The following is an 11,799-nucleotide window of genomic DNA, read 5'->3' as shown; positions in this document are numbered from 1 at the left end:
AGGATACATCCCATGTTTTTGTAAATTTATTAGATGATAAAAACTAGTCCATCCTACCAGATCACATTAACTAGTACCCTAGCCACACACCATATACTTTAATTCCAAATTGCTGGCTCACTAAATGTCTAAATCCATACACATCAATTCATCATGGCCAATGGATCTGGTAGCGGTTATGTAGTTAAATGGAAGCTAGTAAAGGCTTGTAAGAGTCAAACCGAGATTTTCATCAATACATCAATTTTAAGGGATAAATATGTTATAATACCATTTTACATAATATTGATATGTCGTTCGGGGTTGGATTCATCTTTATTATATGAAAATAAAGTGTTGGTATCCCATTTTCCGTTGTTCTTTTACTAGCCCATTTAGATGTCTAAATGATATTTTAATTACGAAAACCAGTGTCATCTCATTTTGCATTGTGTTGTTGATTGGCCACCGGAAGCCTTTGTTCGTAAACAAATGCAAATACCATAAAATTCTCACGCATACACATGTCACTATTAGGGTTGTAAACGAACTGAACAAAGCCTTGTTTATGTTGTTTGTTTAACATTAAACTTGTTCATAAACGGTTCATAAACGCTAACTGAATGGAAAATTTTGTTTGTGTTCGTTCGTTAAGGAGTTGAACTTGTTCACGAACGCAAACGAACATGTACCATTTAAGAAAAAAACAAAGAGAAACAACATTCTTAATCCAAAACATTAGACATAATCATCCTCCAATCAGCTTTATTCTGATGATGTTAACGAAGCACAAGTTAAATTTATAAAATTATAAACAATAAAATTTATAAAATATTATAAAACTATAAAGCAAACATTCATTAAACGAATTAACTTCAAAAAAAAAATAAATGAACACATTACCGAACGTTCAAAAACACAAATGAACGAACACAAGCTCTGTTCATGTTCGTTCATTTAAGTAAACGAACAAATTTTGGTGTTTGTGTCGTTCATTTATTAAAAGAATGAATGTAAACAAACTTCTCACCAAACGGTTCACGAACTGTTCGTTGAACGTTCGGTTCGTTTACAAGCCTAGTCACTATCTAATTGCTTCCTAAACTTTTTACGTTACAAACTTAAAAACCCCATGCCTAAGAATCCTTTAAATGCACTTTTTTAAGACAAAATTGACTTGTTAGCGGAACCAGAATGCATATTGTTTGCTCATTATAGGAATGTAAATCCTTGATCCATTCATTCAATATTGTTTGGTATAAATACAAGAGATAATCCCGTGATTTTAGGGATTGATATCAAACTAAATTATATACAGATTTACATCAATCATAATCCCGATATACACGCTATTAGACCCCCGCAGTCGAAGCTGGAGGTTCACGTAGGCTTAGACTGGATCGAAAATCTTCGAACAACACCCTCGGCAACCCCTTTGTGAAAATATCAGCAACTTGATATCGTGAGGGTACATGTAGAACCCGAACCAGTCCCCTATGTACCTGTTCTCGCACGAAGTGAATGTCTAGCTCGATGTGCTTCGTCCGTTGATGTTGAATAGGATTGCCCGATAAGTAAATGGAGTTAATATTGTCACAATAGACCAAAGAAGCATGAGCTAGCGGTCTGTGAAGCTCGAGAAGAAGGTTACGGATCCAACATATCTCCGCAACAACGTTCGTGATTCCACGGTATTCAGCCTCTGCGCTTGAGCGCGAGATAGTGGTCTGACGTTTGGAAGACCACGAGAGAATGTTGTTGCCAAAGTACACGCAATATCCCGAAGTAGAACGCCGAGTGTCCGGACATCCTGCCCAATCAGCATCGGTATAGGCATGTAATGAGTGAGAAGTCAAGGGACCGAGTGTAAGGCCGAGATGCGAGGTTCCTTGAAGATATTTGATTATCCGTTGCAGGCTATTCCAGTGAGCGAGACGAGATGTCCGGTCTGGTGAAGGTAAGATATTGAAGAGCACCGGCTAAACTTCTATACAGTGACGGGTTCTCATACTCGGGTCTCGAAGAACTTAGCTTTCCTTTAGTGTCAACTGGTGTTGCTACGGGTTTGCACGAGGTCATACCGGCACGATCAATGATGTCACGAGCATATTTCTGTTGAGATAGGAACATGGTGTTGCCCGTACGTTTGACCAAGATACCCAAAAAATAACTTACTGGACCGAGATCTTTCATTGCAAACTCTGATCCGAGACGATCCATGAGGTCAAGACGTAGCTTTTCAGAGGAGGTCGTCAATAAGATGTCATCCACATATAGTAAGAGATAAGCAGTTTCCGACCCATGATGATAAATGAATAGTGAATTGTCACTGCGATCTGCGTGAATCCCAACGATAGCACATAATCGGTGAACCGTTGATACCATGCCCGTGGTGCCTGTTTGAGACCGTAAAGAGACTTTTTGAGCAAACATACGTGATGTGGATGTGTCTTGTCTCTAAATCCCATGGGTTGATACATGTACACCGTTTCGTCTAACTTCCCGTGTAAGAAGGCGTTTGTCACATCTAGTTGATGGACCGCCCAAGATTGAGATAACGCGAGAGAGATAATGGTGCGTATGGTAGCCGGTTTAACAACCGGACTAAATGTTTCTCCGCAATCAACACCAATCTGTTGGCCTCTGCCATCACATACCAAACGCGCTTTGTAGCGCTCCAATGACCCGTCTGATCTGAACTTGTGGCGAAAAAGCCACATGCTTCGGATGACATTCATATGAGGTTGGCGTGGGACTAACTCCCACGTCTTATTTTTAATAATAGCATCGAACTCGTTGGCCATGGCGGCTCGCCACTCTGGTGTTGACAAAGCGGCTTTAGGTGATTTTGGTAAAGGTTCAACGGAAGAGGTTTGAAGGTTGAATTGCGGTTTGGGTTTGGAGATCCCGTCCATTGCGCGTGTGCGCATGGTGCGAGTCGCCGGAACGGTGGTAGGCGGAGTTTGTGGTGTTGGCTGAACAGGTGGAATGGGTACGTCAGTGTGCGCTGTTTGGGTTTTGTTTCGTCAAGAGTAGGTGAAAATGGGTGGGGAGGAGGTGTCCGGCTGAGAATTGGAGGGTGCCGGTGCATGGGGTGTTGTCACACCTCGTTGAGTAGTCTGCGGAAGCGTAAAACAGATACAACTGGTATCAAATACATTGTTCATAAAGAAACAATACTAACTAATTTACAATATATTAAATCGTTCTAAAATCTTTTACAAACTAAGTGATTCAATCAAACTAGTCCGTTAACTACTTCACTGCATACTCGAACGCTCATAGCATCGATCACAATCCCAACACGAAACACATAAGCAATCTATTCCACCTTTTTGATTACCTGAAAAGCATGTTTAAAAAACGGTCAACTACGAATAGTTGGTGAGTTTCATAAGTTTAACGAAATCAGTTCTGCGTACCACACAGTCATAGTTTGTATGTACGCGCGTATGTAAAAATATGCATTTACGTTTGTATAAATATGTACAGCCGTATCCTTGTGTGTGCATATACACACATGTAAGTTTATAATATGAATTCGAAATTTCGGTAAAATCGTGATTGTTCGTACTACGTGTTTCCAACTTCCGTGTTTAACCAACCACTGTGGACCCCCTTCCTCCCACAACGGTTCCACATAAACTCAACCACTGTGGCCCCCCTTCCGCCCACAACGGTTCCGTGTTAACATCAACCACTGTGGTCCTCCTTCCGCCCACAATGATTCCATGTAAACTCAAACATTATATAGTGTACACGCAAATAATTAGTATATTCTACGCATAGTATTTCCTACGGCTAATCACATAGCATGTATATAGACACATATACACATATAGTATTTATCACGTGTCACCAAACACTGTGGCTCCCCATCCGGCCACAATACGTATAATCACATTATTTTCTTAACATTCATTTCATAATCAAGTTAGTTTGTTTAATAAGTTGCAGCAGAACTTGGCTCATAGGCCATACTCAACTTTAGTTTATAAGTTGCAGCAGAACTTGGCTCATAGGCTATACTCAACTTTAGTTTATAAGTTGCAGCAGAACTTGGCTCATAGGCCATACTCAACTTTAGTTTGGTACTATTGTGGCCCCCCTTCCGCCCACAATAGCCCCATGGTCATCACAGACCACGTTATTCCTCATGGCCGTTACAGACCACATTATTCACCCATGGCCATTACAGACCATGTTATTCACTCATAGTCATTACAGACCACGTTATGTTTAACAGTACACAACGTATTTGTATAAATGTGTTGTCACGCGTAATTTCGTTATGTTTTGGTATTCGTGCCATATCCATTTAATTTGTTATTCAACACTACTATTCACCATTCATTTGCACGTAATCAATCGTTATGTTTGTAAGGACTTTTTGTATGTAAACGCTCAGGTAATTTATTTCCTGAACCATTTCCAGATAGATAACGTATGTAACTATGCTTTTCACCCAAAAATTTCGTAAACAGGTTGAAAAGAGGGGTCATGAAACTCACGGTTTTGTAGGCACTTAGTGCGAGGTCAGCTCGGGATTCGTTTCCCTTGCTATCACTTAGTCCATATAATTAATATTATAATAATATTAATATTTTAATATTATTATAATCCTTAAACTAGACTGGGCTGTATAGTTAATCTGGTTATAGCTGTTATACCCAGAAAGTGTCAGTAGGCTTAGATTATGATGTTGTTCAATGTCTAATGTTTAAAATCGAACTTGGCTCAGTTTCCCCGTTTCACCAGCTAGGCCAAGTTGCTCGTTTATGCGTTTGGAAAACAGTTATGGGGATGTAAGCATGGGTAAATGTGTTGGTTGATAAAATGATTAAGATATAAAGAAAGATCATACATTGGGTCCCGGATTAGCTACGGGACCCGTTTTCGTTTATTCAGTTTGATTTGAGAAGAAACACGCACAGTCTATCCAGATTGTCCAGGCTTCTCATAAAAAGTTCGTTTTTACTTAATTAATCCAAAAATATAATTTTTTTATCACTCTTGGTGTTCTGATATTCCCGCAGGTTCGTTAATTATGAACTTGCCGGTTTTTGTCAGAATTGAATTTACTTAATCTTCAAATTAGCATAGTTAATTAACCGTTAATCATTAAATTATGAAAATTTAGTTACTTATCAAATAAAACATTTAGATTTTTATAAAAATATTTCTGGAATTATTTACTGATTTATTAATTTATTAAAATTCATTTTACCTGCTATATTTAGCCTGAAAATCGTCCGTTTATCCCAAACGATTTCCAAAAATTCCACAAAAATTCCTGGATGTCCAAATTATATCCCAAAATCATCTGTATCAATTCCAGAATGTAACAACCTTGTTCAGTATTCTTTTCGGACCAAATTCGGCTATACAATTTCATACAAACGCATATGCACAAAACACTTTTAGACTTTTCCAATTGATCCCAAATTTCATATGTGATCAAAATATACCAAATCTGAGTTCCCCACAAAAATTTTCAAGCATTTTAACTATTTTTCCCAATTAAACGTTCCAATTCGGTAATAAATTCGCCAAATATTCTCGGATGGTCGAAAAATTACCAAATTTGAATAGGGACTCAATGATATGGTCCCTGATGTCCCTGCAAAATTTCCTGACCTAAAAATATGCACATCACAACCTTAACCTAAACAACCCGTAAACGAATGTTTCGGCATTACCTTTGTGGTTTTCGCCCGTTTTCGCTCTCTTAATCCAATTTCCGGGTTCTCGTGCTTCTATATAAGCTAAGTAAAGTTACTATATCACAAACCAAGCATGTATCATCAAGAGACCAGCCACGAAAGTTAGGGTTTCGGTTAGGGCTCTAAATCGAACTTTTGAACCGTAAAAACGTCGTTTAAACCCTCTAATCCGCGTTTATGGCCAAGAAAGATATCAATTCAGATTCCTAACCATATGTATGATCAAAATATGTTTTTGGACCAATTTTAGGGTTTTTGCATGGTTAGAAGTAATTTTTGGTAATCAAAGACTCATGTTTATGTAAAATCCATGTTTAAACAAGTTAAAATTGATCAAAATCATGTAGTATACCTTGTGTTTTGGATGGTGTTGTTGAAGAAAAACAAGAGCATGTTCCAAGGTCTGGATTTTTTTGGAAAATATCTAACTTGGAATGCTTAAGTATAAAGAAAGGTCTAAGGTGGTGATTTTTCCACTTTGGCGGGCTAGGATCTTTTTGGGCCCCTTTGGGCCCAATTTTGGCCCATTAGTCTCGTTTTGCGTGCCCAAACATAAAATACAGAGTCCAAGTTTATTTCGGGTTTGGTTCTTGGCGTGAAAAATCTACCAGGTACGACAAACATTGCGAAAACGAGTGTTTTTCGGCCATTTTTGTGTAAATTTAGAAAAACATACTATTTGTTTGTAAAAATCAAAAATATTTTCATGGATCGCTTAAAACATCCCTAAAAATTGTTTGGTAGATATTTTTCGGCTTAATGGATGATACAATGCTTGTTTCGGAACTACCTTTCGCGTTTAAATCCATAGCGGGTAGTTAAACGAGCATGTTTTCGTTTAACTAGTTTGCTATCTAACTAAGGCCTTAATATCAATATGTAGGCTTATAATAGATATATATCACTTATAGATGGCCCCTCAGGACACCTGGGTCATAACCATACTCGTTCGGTTAATCGTTTGCTCGCTACCCAATAAGCAGTTAATCGCTTATTCGATAAACGAATACTAAGATATATATGGTTTTGTCACAAATGTCACATTCTCCCCCAGTTAAGAAATTTCGTCCCCGAAATTCAATATGCCAATTACGCCCCTTTAGGTTATAGTTTATAAGTATTTGTTTCGTAATTCGTTCTTTCTGTTTCCAAACACGTTTGATTCCTTGTTGTAGGTTCCACCAAATTTTATTCATTGAGATTTTATTGCGTCGTAACTGTTTGATTTTCCCCGCTCAACATTTTCACAATTCTCTTTATAGATTTTAGTTATATAAAATTTTTCAAATGGTATTAATTTCGTCCTGTCAGTAAAGCACTCATTCTGATTCGATATATATAAACTATCGGGAATGAAGTAATTTTGTTTAATACGCTACGGGTTAACCTTCAAGGCAATTTCCTACAGTTCCACGTATTCTCAAGTTAACTTGTCGGTTTCATTAGCTCAACTAACACCTCTCAAAAATTTATAACTTCTCGCGTTTATCAGTATAGCCCTCTTGTTAGCCTCATGCGGCTCTCGGTTTGTTATTAATATTACGAGCTTTATCTATGATTCCCGAAATCGAATCGGATTTTGTATTTTGGATGTCGCCAATTTTTCAATTTAATTAGGTGGCGATTTATATTCTTGCTCGTATAATGTAGTATATAACCACTTGTATAATATTACAATGACTGTTAGTGTATGTGGATTGAAAATACCGGTCTTACTTTCCTCTAATGTTTGAATAGTTTGTTTGGTTTGATTGTTAGTTAGAGAACAACAGACCGCATTCAGGTCGATAAGAGATCTAAAGTTTCATACATAATTCACCAAGGGTAAGATTTTGTTAAGGCGAGTTTTTCAGTTGGATAGTTGTTACAAGTCAGAAGAAAGTATTCGGAGTGGATCAGTCAAGGAACTATCATTCAGCTTTAATTGCTTTCTCGGGATATTTCAGGAACATGTGATAGGAGATCCATCGTAGTTTGTTCCCCTCTTCCAATGGGGTATTTCAAATTGTTGTAACGTCCCCGAGGATCTTTACTATTCCACCTTAACTTATTATAGTGCACAACTTTACAACAAATGTGACTATAATCTTCCTTATACCAGTTCATCCATAAATTTCCCTTACATCTCTACACCTTACATTAGTACTTTGTCAAACAAATCATCTGGACAGACTTTTCCTCGTTCATGCCCGGTCATTGAGGCTATAACATCTTGAAGTTTAAGTTTCGGTTCTTGTATTAAGGAATTTCTTCGGTTTTCACAGTTATGATTATTAACAATTCCACCCAATCACCATATGTAACCTCCGTTTGAACTCAATTAACTAATCCCTACTAACTATTACATAACGACTCCTCACTTTCATCGAGAGTACCTCGACACGGAATAGCTAGTTGTTTAGGTTGAGAGGGCAATTTTGAACAGTATATTTAATGGTTATAGTTTTACCTTTAGTAGGTTCTATAATATAAGAATTTATTATGTTACTACATGGTATATATTTTTCCAAGGTAAAGTTTTGTAGAAACGATACATCTATCAGTGCCCACATTAAATAAAACTAAAGTATACTAGACTCTGAATGTACTCGTTAATGCACTTACTTTATCTGATTTAATCACAATACGCGCCCTCTAGTCGGGATGGACATCGATGCTGGTTCTTGATTTTGTCTTCTCATTGCAACTCAATTCAAACCAGGCAGTCTTTCTTGGCGTGCCCCATACTTCCACACTCATAGTAAGTATAACGGCTTATTATGGGTTGGTTTTGGTGAGTTGGTTGTTGTCGGATCGATTAGGGCCGAGGTAGTTGTGATTACTAAAGTTGGGTCGGTTGGTTATAATATTCATAATAGTTCTACAATTACGGGCATAGTGTACAACTTTCCCGCTTTTGTGACATACCTTTGTTCGACCTTCTCTTATGTGATAATAATTACACTTCCCACACTTTGATGAAAGCTTATTGTATATTGTTCGTTCGGAATTAAAGCTGATCGAAGTATCGGTTTAAGTTGTAGGGTACGCACGTTTAGTTGGTTGTATCTCTTGTACTCCTGTTTCAAGATTGGTTCACTTTGTACTAGATGCTTCCCCAGGCATACTCAACAAATTATTCTTGACCAAACTGAAAGTTATCACACTGGCATATGTCACGGAATTCTCAAAGGTTTGGTGGTTAACTGGATTAACTAATGTCCTTATTTCTGAGCTACTAGCCATAGCACCATTCGAGCCAGATTGTTAACACATTTTGTGTATTCCAATTTGTATGCACCTTTCATTTTACTACCCCATATAATCTTTTAGTGTCACTAAAATTTACAAGTTTGTATGACATAGATTGTTAAAACGAATATTCTCGTCGTGAAGGATCACTATTGTTACGACTAGTATTCATGTTCGGTAAGAGATTCCCGTTTCCAATGGCATTTAGTGGGGGAATTTATTAATATTGGTAGTAGCATTAATGTTCAGTGGGGGAGTATTATTCGTGATAATGTTAGTATTGGTTGGGAGTATGACATTTGCAACCGTATCGGTAATGGGCAACGAAATAGTATTCGCGGCCGTGTTAGTGTCCGGTATTTGATTTGTATTCATTGTTGTGTTAATGCCAGCAGCGAATCATATTGCTATTGTCAAAGTTACTGTTTGCAGTTGCCGAGCAATCATCTCGGCCACCACTGCTTCACATAGTATGGTTGTTTTCTCCGGGGCCATTCTATAAAAATAATCAATTATACCACAATTAACAACAATGCACTTACACAACTAAGCGCAAAAGGGGTCACATTAACAAGTAATCAGGTATTTCAATTAGCACGTATGTATCATACGGATCTGTGCTCGAGTCTGTATACTAAGGATAGTATGTAAAGTTAGCCTAACAAAGGCCAATGTTTATATATATATATATATATATATATATATATATATCAAAAGTTGTCACCTAGTGACAAGTAATTGTAACCCAGTAAGGGTAAGTGTTCGTAATGAAATATCCAATTCGTCACCCATATCAACATAGCACCCTACTAGATGCTTGCATGGGGTATCGAAGGCTATATACAACAATATCGTACTACCCTTATCTATCTAAGTACACATTATACAATTATATACGGTTGACAACTTTCCCGACAATTATTCCGGTACGATCCCGTCATTAGGCAATTGTTTTTGTTCAGCCTCTTCCGTAAGTAGACAATTGCTCGTTATGAGTTTAATTAGTGTATTATTATATGAATGCACTCGTATATTCCACTAGACCCTTAGAGGTTGTTAAATATAAATATAGAGTATATTCCTTCGCCAGGTCATTCGGTGCACGCAAGCATGTTGGGCCTACTAAAAGTGGTAGTTTACGGGTTGGGTTAAGTATGTCCCGTTCCAGTCAGCATGTCATCAATTCGTGAGCATGAGGTTTCTCTCCTACAGTAACCAATTGGAATTGGAAAAATATAGGAGAGGTTGGAAGTTCTCGTTCATAGATGGTTCGAAGAGTTTGCAAGTTAAGGAGGTTCATCAGAGTTAGTTGTACTGGTGAATTGTAAAGGAAATTATTATTATTAATATTTCTTTTTGAAATATCGTTAGTATATTATATGTACTGGTAGTCACGGTCTGTTTATAGAATTGGGGAATCAATAAAGTAGTTATTGTATTATAATTTGATAAATCGGACTCATCACTAGGTACTTTCCTAGGAATAGTGTTTGTTTTCGAGAAGCGAAAGTGGAGAGACGAACGAAAAACTGTTTAGTTTACTGTTTGAAAACGAGTGTATAGGATAGGATTGGATCCAAGCAGAAAAGTATTATATATATTCTTTTGAAATTTTTGTATGTAGGTCACACCTCCCACAGTTCGTTCCCGGCCTTGTATATTAAGCCCCTTTGTGGTTTCGTCACATCACCAGACTTAGTTAAACTTGTTGAAGCATTCTCATATTCTCACTCACAGGCAACACTGGTTCTTCATCTGTCGTAAAGCTACCCGATCTCGACATCTTTCGGTGCAATCGTTAATCAGAAGAAAACGTTACTCGATAGTTTAGATCAGCATAAAGGATATTATTAATCAGTACTGAAACTAAATATTTTATTTGTTATGAGCAGGTATAATATTAATTATAAAAAAATATAATATAAATTTTGATACGATATAATTTTAATCATATTATGAATTAATATTGATTATAACCGAATATAATATTCGTTACGATAAGATTCAATATCATCGGTTGTAAGGCCCCGAACCCGGTAGCCCTACTTTAGCGTCGGATTTACTCATAAACACAGTTCTTCAAATCAGAGTTTATTAAAACTTTTCGCGGAATATAAAACATCAATCATTTGTTACAAAACGTTAAACCTTTTCTTTGATACCATAACACAAAACTTTATATTTAAAACATCTTTACTTCTTTCTTCAGATGCCAGCCGTTCAATCCATGCCGTGTGTCATCCTCATGCTAACTCTGTAATCAGCTCACCTGCGTGCATACTAAAAGTCAGCTACGCTGAGTGAGTTCTAGTTAATCGAACGCCATACAATACATACACATACATACATATCCGTAGATACATATCCATACTTCACTAGTTACCCTTCTGTTCTACTTACATACATGCTACCATACATACATACATGTCTACAATCACTAACCTCAGCCTACCGAGAGTACGTTCATAGTTCACCGTCTATACCTGTACTCAAGGTCGTGAACACGTACAAAGGTCCGCAGTCCTTACCTATGTTCACCCTTTATGGTACGTGCAAGGTCCGCAGTCCTTCCCTATACCATCCTACATCCACAACACGTACAAGGTCCACAGTCCTCCCCTATGTTGCAACCTAAACCATAGCACGTACGAGGTCCGCAGTCCTCCCCTATGCTACCACAATACAACTACAGCACGTATAAGGTCCACAGTCCTTTCCTATGCTGATGCCTATCTATAATACGTATAAGGTCCGCAGTCCTTAACTACGTTGTCGTCTATTATCTATAACACGTATAAGGCCCACCGTCCCTATCTACGTTTACATCTATCATCTACTTTACGTATAAGGCCCGCAGTCCTTAACT

Source organism: Bidens hawaiensis, unplaced genomic scaffold (assembly GCF_021521415.1).
Source record: "Bidens hawaiensis isolate Kalapana, Puna unplaced genomic scaffold, B.hawaiensis_p1.1 tig00024454_1, whole genome shotgun sequence".
Classification (NCBI taxonomy): Eukaryota; Viridiplantae; Streptophyta; class Magnoliopsida; order Asterales; family Asteraceae; genus Bidens; species Bidens hawaiensis.
The sequence above is the reverse complement of the archived record's forward strand: the minus strand, read 5'-3'. Positions refer to the sequence as shown.